This window comes from Garra rufa, chromosome 16 (assembly GCF_049309525.1).
Source record: "Garra rufa chromosome 16, GarRuf1.0, whole genome shotgun sequence".
Lineage (NCBI taxonomy): Eukaryota > Metazoa > Chordata > Actinopteri > Cypriniformes > Cyprinidae > Garra > Garra rufa.
The window spans coordinates 10,237,222-10,249,414 of record NC_133376.1 but is presented as its reverse complement, the minus strand read 5'-3'; the positions used below and the strand labels follow the sequence as shown (position 1 = coordinate 10,249,414).

The window sequence follows — 12,193 nt, the reverse complement described above, 5'->3', positions numbered from 1 at the left end:
CAGCTCGTTTGTAAATGAATAACCTAACGTTATTAGCTGTTAGCTCGCTAGCATTAATAAAGTAAATAAAAATTACCAGGAAAGACTAGTGAAACTGTTTAGAGATGCATTACAGTAACCTAAAGTTAATAATCAGTGGCAAAATGTAGCTAACTTACTGAAATCACCATCTACCATTACTTAAGGTTTAAATTTTTTGCGGTATTATTTACAATTAAAAGAGGGTTCCACACGTATTGTAACTAACGTTACAGTTTGTTTGGTCGCACTACTGATTTTCACATTTATATATAAAACGGCTAATGTTAAATGAGACAGTGGTGTTCATTTATACCGTACACGGACCATGATGTAAGCCCTTCATATTAGACAAGGGGAGGGGCGACCGGGGTAGCGCCCGTAGTGTGTTTGCTGTGTCTCTTTAGGAGGAAATGATGAACACCTGTGCTGGAGCTCTATGGAATCAATAAAGGCATGAGCTTTGTTGTTGTTGGGGATCTTCGATGTGAGGGCCGCTGAACTTCTTGCCGAGGCTACCGTGCCGGGACGTGGGCTGGATGTTTCCCCGTGACGTGTGTTAAGCGATTGGGAGGGATAGTTTATAGTCGGGTCTTCCTAACTAGAATACGGCGGCCGCCACTTGTTTTACCGAACGCTATACCCCATGTCCGGTAGCGGGTAAGAAGGCCAGCAGTCCAGTTTCTGCTTTTATGTATTTTGACTTGTGTGCATATGAAGAACTTTATGCGCCGGGGAGTCCTGGTTTAATGTGATTAATTGTTGCTGGTCCCCCGGCGCCGGTATTTCTGTTTGTACCTGTGTGTGTGTGCGTGCAGGGGGTATTAGGGCAGGTTATTATCATTCATGTGCCACTTTTCATTGTTTTATAGTGACGATGGCTAAATAGTTAGTAATAATAATATTAGTAATATATATATATATAGTGTCATCCCCTTTTGGCTCAGAATCAGGGAACGAATGCAAACATGGTTATGTTTCCTTTTATTATGGGAACACCATGGTGTCAAAAATTTAATGGAGAACAAATGACGCAGGCAAATAACTTTCAGGATTGGTATGATACGCAGACATCAATGTTTAATATATATCCTTTTTCTGAGTCACAGAAAGTGTCAGCTTTGATAAGTAATTTGGATGGAGAAGCAAAGAGGGAAGTGTTGGCTTTGCCTGTAACACAACGTGCAACAGCTGAACAGATATTGACATTTTTGAAAGGTATTTATGGAGACATAGTTCCCCTTGCAACCCTTCGTTCACAGTTCTTTATCCGTAAACAAAGGACAGATGAGAATGTTAGACAGTATGCTTTGGCACTTCAGGAATTGAGTAATCGGTTGGAAAGTAGGGGGGATGAGACCATTAGGGGTAACATCTTACGGGATCAATTTGTTTTAGGACTTTTAGATGCAGGATTGCGTAGGGAACTGTGGGGTATGGTTAGAGCAGCACCACACCGTTCTTTTGTAGAAGTCAAACAGGAAGCAATTTTACGAGCGGATGAGTTTGGGGAGGTGAGGCAGGCTGTAGCTGCAACAGTACAGTTAAAACCAGCCCCAGATAAAGCAAAACTAGTTGAGGAAATTAAACAGGAGGTTTTCTTGCAGTTAAAAGGAGAAATAAAAGAAAAGGTGGCTGGAATGATTAATGAAGTTCGTGAGGGAGTACAGAATTTACTGCCTAACAGTGATACTGCCAGACCTAGATATGAGTTCAGGGGTGGGCGAAAAAGTTCAGATCAATTTGACCATCAGGGAATACCTATCTGTCGCCGTTGCAAACAAGTTGGGCATATTGAAAGACGCTGTAGGTTGGTGGAAAGTGCACAAGGGCCTTTAAACTTGTAAAACCCACTGTGCAGGCAAAAACAGTGGGTATGTTAGGGAGGGGCCAATCAGAAAAGAAAGATCATTTAATAGGACAATGCCCAGTTGTTAACGTTGTGATACATGGGGTCAAAACATCTTGTTTAATTGATACAGGCTCACAAGTAACTACATTGACAGAAAGCTATTTTAAGAAACATTTTGAGACTGGGGGGCCAACTATGTATCCACCTATTCAAAGGTTTAATTTGGTAGCTGTGAATGGGTTAGTGATTCCTTACATTGGGTATATTGAGGTGGATTAAATTATTTGTGGCAAAGTAATACCAAAAAGGGGAGTGCTTATTGTCAAAGACTCAAATGGGTCATCATATTCAGGATTGATTGGAATGAATGTAATTAAAGAGTGTAGGAAAATTTTGATGACACAGTCTGGAGATAGTGGCTTAGGGGTAGAAAGTGAAGTGCAAGTTAAGGTATGGAACCAAATGTTTTCTGTGTGCGAAGACTTGTTAAACTTTGTTGATGAGTCAGGACAGATAAGCGCGATTTACTGGCCGCAGGGAAAAAGAAAAATAATACCAGCACAGTCAGAGGTGGTGATCGAGGCATGTGCATGTGTTCGGCCTGATAGAAAGGATTATGTGGGTTTGGTAGAACCATGTCAAGATGAGGTATTGCCAGGACAGTTACTGGTAGCCCGATCATTGAGCACTGTTTCAAATGGTAGAGTTAAGGTTAGAATTTTAAATCTTTCCCCAGTCCCGGTGACACTTTTTCAGCGCTGTCGGTTAGGCCAGATTTCTGATGTTGAGTTGTGTCCAAAGTTGCAGGGAAATGTAGAACTAAGACCATTGGATAATGAGACTGTGGAGGTGGGGGTGAGACAAAATAGAGTGCAGGGTGTAAGACAAGAGCAGATGCCCTGGCCTGTGGCTGTTTCTTTAGATCCACTGAAATTTAGCACCAAACAAGAAATGATTTCTGATTTGTTATCTAAGCATCAGAAGGTCTTCTCAGAACATGATGAGGATTATGGGTATACTGATAGGGTTTTACATGTAATACCAACAGTTGATGCAGCCCCAATTAGAGATCATTATAATAGGATTCCACCAAAATTGTATCAAGAAGTAAGGGGACTTCTAAATAACATGCTTGAAAATGGTATTATTCAGGAGAGTTATAGTCCTTTGGCAGCACCTGTAGTGCTCGTCAGAAAGAAGGACGGCACCCTGGGTGCATCGACGTTTCTTTTGGCCAGGGCTGGCACGAGGAGTGGAGAAATGGTGCCTTCAGTGTGTTCGATGCAACCTGCACAAGACTCCTGCAAATAAAGTGAGTGCCCCTCTTGTATCAATACAGAGTATCCTCTCCAAATTGTTTCTGTTGATTTTCTGTCACTGGAGACTGCACGCAGCGGGATGTGTAATATCTTGGTTATGATGGACCACTTCACTCGCTATGCAGTTGCAGTGCCCACTGCGGACCAGACTGCTGTGACAACGGCAAGGGTGTTGTGGAGACATTTGATACAGCCATTTGGGGGGTTTGATCACTTGCACTCTGACCAGGGCCCAAATTTTGAATCAAGGGTCATTAAAGAGCTATGCTCTGTGTATAATATCAGTAAGTCTCATACAACCCCCTATCATCCAGCAGGAAATGGACAATGTGAACATTTCAATCGGACACTGTTAAGTATGTTGGGCACTTTAAAGCAGTGGTTCTCAATCCTGGTCCTGGGGGACCCCTGCTCTGCACATTTTGCATGTTTCCCTTATTTAACACCTGATTGAGATCATCAGCTCATGAGGAGAGAGATCCATGAACTGAACTAATCAGCTAATGATCTCAGTCAGGTGTGTTAAATAAGGGAGACATGCAAAATGTGCAGAGGAGGGGTCCCCTAGGACCAGGATTGAGAACCACTGCTTTAAAGGATGATCAGAAGGAGGATTGGGACCAGTATGTGGCAGAATTGGTACAGGCCTACAATAACACACCTCATCCTTCTACAGGCTATGCCCCATATTTTTTAATGTTTGGCCGTCATGCAAAATCGCCCCTTGATGTTATGCTGGGCCGGGGAGATGGATTTGTGGGGACAGTCGACAGCTGGGTGCATCACCATCATAAAAGATTAGTGACTGCCTATAATGAAGCCCGAAAACAAGTTCAGAAGGCTCAACTTCATCAAAAGAAGGGGTTTGATCGTAGAGTTAAGGGGGAACCTTTGTTGATGGGGCAGAGGGTCATGGTCTTAAATAAGAGAGCCAGAGGAAAGGGTAAATTGGATGATAAATGGGAACGGAATGTGTATGTTGTTATGTCACAACCTAATCTCGATATACCCGTCTATGTGGTTAAGAAGGAAGGGGTTGATGGTGAGGAGAGGGTGTTGCATCACAATATGTTAAGTTCATGTAAATTTGATATAGCCTTGCCCTCAGAAGGGAAAAGTCGCAAAGTTTTACACTCTGATTCTAATGTCAATCCTGTGAACAGTAATTGCTGTATGTATCCTTGGGTGGGGGGTTGTTTTACAGGACTACCAGCACCCATTCAGAGGGAGGAGGAGCGACCTCCAGGATGGACATTGTTGAAGAGACATTACAGACTGTATTGAGGGAAGGTCCCTCTGGTTTACCTGTTTCACAGACTGAGGATTTGAGGCGGTCTGCGTGGGCCACAAAGGGCCTGCTGCCTCTACGTTATAGAATGTGTGGACACATTCTGAGTAGGGGGGGCGGATGTAAGCCCTTCATATTTGACAAGGGGAGGGGCGACCGGGGTAGCACCCGTAGTGTGTTTGCTGTGTCTCCTTAGGAGGAAATGATGAACACCTGTGCTGGAGCTCTATGGAATCAATAAAGGTATGAGCTTTGTTGTTGTTAGGGATCTTCGATGTGAGGGCTGCTGAACTCTTTGCCGAGGCTACCGTGCCGGGACGTGGGCTGGATGTTTCCCCGTGACGTGTGTTACGCGATTGGGAGGGATAGTTTGTAGTCGGGTCTTCCTAACTAGAGTATGGCGGCCGCCACTTGTTTTACCGAACGCTATACCCCATGACCGGTAGCGGGTAAGAAGGCCAGCAGTCCAGTTTCTGCTTTTATTTATTTTGACTTGTGTGCCTATGAAGAACTTTATGCGCCGGGGAGTCCTGATTTAATGTGATTAATTGTTGCTGGTCCCCCGGCGCCGGTATTTCTGTTTGTACCTGTGTGTGTGTGTGTGTGTGCGTGCAGGGGGTATTAGGGCAGGTTATTATCATTCATGTGCCACTTTTCATTGTTTTATAGTGACGATGGCTAAATAGTTAGCCAGAGTGGTCTATATATATATATTGAGTCATCCCCTTTTGGTGTGTATTGATGTGTGTGATTTAACTGATACACTTTTGGACTGCTGTACTTTTGGTGTTTGCTGTGTAATGAGATTTTGTAGACTTGGTGGACACATGCACTAATTTTAAGGTGTGGAAGCCCTCTGCTGAATATCTTTCTGTTCGTTGACTATATATTTGCCTTAGGTGACTTGTGATTCATCAACCACACTGTTAATTGAAGTATGTATTTAACAACCATCCTAACCTGCTGCTTTGCCCTTTGAGGTTTTAATATTTGTATCATTGTATAAGAATAAAAGTGTTACATTTGTATTCATTAAGGTTGTGTGCTTGAGTCACCCCTGCTATTAATGCCCAAATAAATAATCTTGTCCAGTTAAGAACCTGTTGGTCTTTTCATACACTTCTTTTGGAGTGTTACAATTTGTCTTGTTGGTCCAGTGTGTAACAACGTTAACTCAGGCTACTCAGAGAGATGTGCTTAAATTCTCGAAACTGTCGTGTCTATCCAAAAAGAATTCTCCCATAAGAAAGACATGATGGCGGGAGAAACGAGGCTTTTTAAAAGATTTGAATCAATTAAACGAATTGTTTCGCAAATTGATTTACTGCTTCCAAACGTTCGTGACACAACAGTGACACCTGCTGGTCAAAACAGGGCCAGCGTCAATGTTTGGAAAGCGACCAGCACCAAGTGTAATACCATTAAAACTTTTTTATGACTTATTCATATTGAATATTATTGTGCATATTTTAGAACAGTCTTTAATTACAGCAGTTTCTCTTATAAAGCTATAACAGATTTGCATGTGTGTTTTTTTTTTTAAATGTTGTACTAAATGTGTTTATTCTTATGTTTAGACATTGGATTCTTCAGAGAAGGAAAAACTACAACAGTGGAATCGATGCCAATTAACGGAAACATTTCAATGTAAGTAAACTATTTAATGTTCCATATACACTACCAGTCAAATGTTTTTGGACAGTAAGATTTTTAATGTTTTATGAAGAAGTATTTTCTGCTCACTAAGCCTGCAATTACTTGATCCAAAATACAGCAAAAGCAGTAACATTGTGAAATACTTTTACTATTTAAAATAACTGCTTTCTATTTGAATACAATTTAAAATGCAATTTTCCTGTAAAATGTTTCATCTTCTGCTTCTTCTTATCACAGAGGAAGGAGTGAATGAAGGAAGTACACTACTGGATGCCACCAGCATTGCTGCACTAATTCCAAGAACTCCTCCCAAGTTTGTAGCATTTACAACGGGGAGGCAATGGAACAGAAGACCTGACTACAAGCAGTGGACCTGTGTTTCAAACATTTCTACATGTATGACATCAACTACCCAAAGACATCTGCACCCATTTGCAGAACACAGTCTTGCGACAGTTTTAAAACCTCTTCATTAAAAATGTTGTATTTAGTGATCAGTAAAAACGTTTTAGTCCAGCAGCCAGCAGATTTAAGCATTTTTATTATTATTTTATTATTACTTGTGTTTATGATGTTTTGTTTTATTGATAAAGGTCTATGTTTGTCTTGTGTACTCTATGTGCACATTTGTGTTTTGATATAAATGAATATGAATTGATACACATTTGTGATCCTGGACCACAAAACCAATTGTAAGTAGCATGGCAAAAATACATTGTATGGGTCAAAATAATAAATTTTTATTCAGAGTCAAATTTTATTATGTAAAGTCACATTTGTTGGTTTTGAATTCAGTGTACAAATTGAAAATGTCAGTTGTATGTGCACATTTGTGTGTTTTGAATGTTATATTTTTACACATTCTTGTACACTTATTTTATGAATTTGCTGTACTTATTAAAACTTTTACATTTCAAAACGTATTTCTTAATGTATTGTTTTGCATATTTAAATAAACAAAATGTGTGTCTGAAAACAAAGTAGTGTTATAGTGTAGTTTTATTAAGTAATTTTATAAGAAAATACTGATGTAAATGAATATAAATAATTAACCCAACTGTTGGGTCACTTTTAACCCAACTGGATTTTAACCCAATTCATTGGGTTAAAATAACCCACAGATGGGAAGGTGCTATACTAACCCATAGTTGGGTTACTCGTTGGGTTATTTTTAACCCAACATTTTTTAGTGTGTATCTTTATTGCTTGTTTATACAAGCCAACAATATTATTTTCTGTTGACATTTTAAGAAACAGCAATATGCAGAATTTACGTTCATATTTATAGAGTGTGTTTTGGGTCTAAAAGTAACTCAGATATTGTCACATAGTTTACAAATGTTGAAATTCACAAAAATGTACAGACATTACAAGCTCAATTGCAAGATTAAGATGTTAGATTATATTTGAGGAACAACTACAAAAAATAATAAAAAATGATTATTGGTTTATGATTCATTTGTGCATTTGATGCAATTCACTAAGATCTTAAGTCACAACTATTGTGAAATACTGAACTTTCTAATCTAAGAAGACACGTTAAAAATTCAAGGCAAATATCTAAAGTCACGTGTGGTGAAGAGTGAAATCTATGGCTGGAAATCTGTGGCCCTTCTGCTCTAGTTACAGCCCCTGCTCATCCGTTCACCACATGACTGGCATTTTCAGGCCTGTCAGCTCTTTGAAGCTGTCGGCGGGGTGGTTTGATCTGAGAATGTGCACAGTTTAACACTCCTGCAGGAGAGGTTCCAGTTTGGGCAAAGGAAAACGGCTCATTGCTGGGCTAACAGCTTAATTACTATGGCTCATACCCTTCACTGAGCCCCTCAAGTATGGTCACTCTAGACATAGCTCTTTTGTTCATTTCGGGCTCATGCTCATTGCAACCATCAAGCATACATTTTCATTGGCACCTTAACAGCGGTTTCAGAATTACCCCAAGGTTTGTCATTTTAATACCATTTATAAATGTAGTTTGGATGTCCAAAAAAAAAAAAACTTCCATAACATATATAGCACACTGTGAGCTCATAAAACATGCACACATACTTCAAGACTTCACACTGACTATAAAGGTGAAAAACCGAGTTTGATTCATGGAAAGTCAACAAATCTTGGAAGGATAAGGGTTGTCAGGTTTCTAAACTAAACAAACTCCTGTTTCCCTTTCATTAAGGCAAAGTGACACCACAGCGTGCCGCATTTCACACCTCGACCATCTAGGTGTGTTCATAATTTCGAACAAGCTCAGTATGACTTAGATGTTTGCATAACCCTTCAGTTTGTTTGCTTTTATGTCTGCAGTGGAGACGGCAGTAGAAAACATGCCTTTTTCCGTAGGAAATCTGAGCACTGAGTTTCTGTTCCACTAAGTTTGTGGTCTTCTTCTTGTAATGTTTGTTGTTGAGGTTGCAGACCAGGTACCCTATTTTTCTCCCTGGCAAGGCTTAGGAGTTTCTGTAGATTTTGGCTAAGGCCACTGGTCCCTTGCTAAGCATGAAACGTCCAACTTGGCTGTGCCACGTCCGTCAGGGGCAGCAAAAACCCTCTGGTGTCCAAGATTTATTGCACTTGAATGTTCTGCTTATGACCTCCAGTGCTGTCAAAATGGTTACATCGATGAAGTTGAACAATTGCCTCATGTTTTTCTGGAAGCGAAGCAACCACCTTCGCTCAAAGCAAAACAGTGTTTCTGAACACAACATGCTAATTATGCTGTCATCCTCTACGACTATGGTGAAGTCGGCTATGAAACTGGAGATGGTTTGGAGACAATCCTCATGAGTGAAACCTCGACAGGAGAGACAATATGGGGCTCTAGCTGTTAGCTGTTACCTTGGCTTTGATTTACTGAATTCCAGCACTGGCTTATGGAAACCATTACCAACTCTACTGCTACACAGCTCTATATTAACAGCCAGCTCTAAACTGTGAAAATTTATGGGCCGTGGTCACAGCAGAGACGTTACTACATTACTGACTACAGACTAACCCGAGAATGAATAACACTAAGAAGTTGACAGATTAACTGCCTGCCAAGCATATTTATGTTTGATCGCACCAATGTATCTTTTGGCCACTGCATATTTGGGAATAGAGAAACCATGTTTGTGGATATTTCACAATACGAAAAACTGTGACCTGGCCTAAACGTCGCCATTTTTATATGAGTGAACCTTTTAAATTCCGCCACCATTAGCTCAACATGACTTTTTTTTATTTGCACATCTGAATGACTGATATTCAGGTTGGCGTAGATGGTCGCTTGAAGGTAGCAGCATTTATGCAACAGTCAACATGAAATCAAAATCGAATCTATTTACTTTCTTAATACAATTACTGTACTATTAAAGGAACACTCCACTTTTTTTGGAAATAGGCTCATTCTCCAACTCCCCCCGAGTTAATAAGTTGATTTTTACCGTTTTGAAATCCATTCAGCCGTTCTCCTGTTCTGGCGATATCACTTTTAGCATAGCTTAGCATAGATCATTGAATCCTATTAGACCAATAGCATCGCGTTCAAAAATGACCAACGAGTTTCCATATTTGTTGTATTTAAAAAAACTTGATTCTGTAGTTATATCGTGTACTAAGACCGGTGGAAATGCAAAGCTGCGAGTTTCTAGGCTGATAAGATTAGGAACTACACTTCCATTCCGACGTAATAGTCAAGGAAGTTTGCTGCCGTAATATGGCCGAAGCAGACGGTGTTGTGAGTCTGGTTCTGATCCTTCTCTCTGGCTTTACCTTTCCTTTGCCTCCCTCTGCTGGTCACCACCTCTCTCTTCCCATCCTCCCTCCTCAGCTGTCTCTCATTTGGTATCACGCTCATTCGTTTCACCTGCTCCCTCTTCTACCCGTTTGCTACTTAATTTCCCCTGTTTCCCTGCCATTTGTCGGATTATTTCTTCAGAGTTAGATGCTGGTGGCTAATCTCTACCCTGCTAAGCTATCGTGTCCTGTTGTGTCCTGTCGTGTCCCAGTCCTGCCTAACCATCAGGCTCAGGTCAGCTTTTCGCCCACTGTCTACTAACCTGCTCTCCTACACTGTGTCCAGTCCTCCAGCTGTCTGCTAACGCCCAGAGCCGGGTTCTTTGCCTCGCTGCCGCTCAGTACGTGGGGACGAGACTCCGAGGTCTACTGGCTGGCCGCCCTGCTTACCTCCGCTCCCCAGTCGCGGACAACATTCACGAGACTGCCGTCGGGGCGCCTACGGGGCGCCTCGTCTGAGTTTATCCTATTTCTTTTTCAAAAGTCTATCTGCATAACCTGCAAGCTACCTAAGTTCCTGTTTGTAGAGACTGGTTTCTATCCTGCATTTTTCGGCAGGCCTTCTGAGTTCCCGTTCTGAAGAGACTGTTAATTTTTCGGAGTACCCGCAGTCACCTGAGTTCCTGTTTGAAGCATCATTTTTTGTCTGCATAAGTTGCATTACCTTTGTTCCCTTCTATAAGACTGTTAATAAATTCTCCTTCTCTTACGCAATTGGATCCAGGTCTCTTCCATACGACAGAATAATCCGACCAACATGGATCCAGCGAACGAGAGGACCATTCATACCGCAGTCGAACTTCAGGGTGCTATGCTAGGGAGACACGATGAGGAACTTACCGCTACTCGTCGCGTGTTCGAGACGCTGGCGGCTCAGCTATCCGAACTGTCCACCCAGGTCCAGTCGTTCAGGAGTGAAACCCCGTTCCCAAGGTCACCTGATGCGCCGGAGCCGCGTGTCAACAATCCCCCGTGCTACGGTGGAGACCCTACTCAGTGTCGCTCATTCCTAACACAATGTGAGGTTGTATTTTCTCTCCAACCAGTTACCTATGCCCGCGAACGAGCCCGGGTTGCCTACGTCATCTCTCTTCTTTCCGGACGGGCCCGCGACTGTGGAGCTGCTGCGTGGGAGGCTGAGGCTGAGTTTACTGAGCGCTTTGACACCTTTAAGGAGGAGATGCTGCGGGTATTCGACCGTTCGGCCTATGGAGAAGAGGCATCCCGCTTGCTATCGTCCCTCCGCCAGGGAAGGCGATCCGTGGTGGATTACTCCATAGAATTACGTACTCTCGCTACCACTAGTGGATGGAACGGGACAGCCCTGGCGGCGCGCTTTCTGGAGGGACTCAGCGCTCATGTAAAGGACGAGGTCATTGCCCGCGAGTTACCTAGAGAGCTTGAACCACCCATTGATCTTGCAATCCGAGTGGAGAAGCGTTTTGATCTTCGCCGCCGTGCCAGGGGCGCAGATTCGTCCTCGTCTTCGGGGGCGGCACCTAGTCACACCAGTTTTACTCCGGATGCTGAGCCTATGCAACTCGGCGGTTTGCGCATCTCCTCTAAGGAGAGAGAACGACGCCTAGTGAATCGCCTCTGCATGTACTGCGCTGCTGCTAACCACTATGTTTCAAAGTGCCCCGTAAAAGCCAACGCTCGCCAGTAGAGGAGGGGGTACTGGTGAGCGCGACCTCTTTCTCCTCACACAACCATCCCCATCACCTTAAGCTGGGCTGGGACTACTGTTTCTTGCAAGGCTTTAATAGACACTGGAGCTGAGGAGAATTTCCTCGACGAGGCTTGGGCTCGTGGACAAGGTATTCCTTTGAGGAGCCGTAGACAGGCCACCCCCCTTTTTGCCTTAGATGGTAGCCCTTTGACTAGAGTCGATCTTCAGTCAGCCCCTTTAGCTCTAACTGTGTCTGGAAACCATCATGAGACCCTTACCTTTTTAGTATTTCGCTCTCCCTTTGCTCCGGTAGTGTTAGGTCATCCCTGGTTAGTTAGACACAATCCCCAATTTAATTGGTCCAATAACAGTATCCTCTCATGGAGTGTGTCTTGTCATGCCAATTGTCTGTCCTCTGCTAATTATTCTGTCCCCTCTGTTTCAGTATTTCAGGAGGAGCCAGCTGATCTTACCGGGGTTCCGGAGGAGTATCATGATCTGGGAGCGGTTTTTAGTCGGTCCCGGGCCACTTCTCTCCCCCCCACTGCCCCTATGACTGCAGTATCGATCTCCTACCCGGTACTTCCCCGCCTCGCGGTCGATTGTATTCTCTAACG

The 12,193-nt window shown here is 42.8% G+C and overlaps 1 protein-coding gene across 1 annotated transcript in view; it reads right to left on the bottom strand.

Annotated features, from left to right (window-relative positions):
- Positions 1–12,193, bottom strand: part of fgfrl1a (fibroblast growth factor receptor like 1a) — an 81,164-nt gene that overhangs the window by 6,402 nt on the left and 62,569 nt on the right. The window lies entirely within an intron of this gene.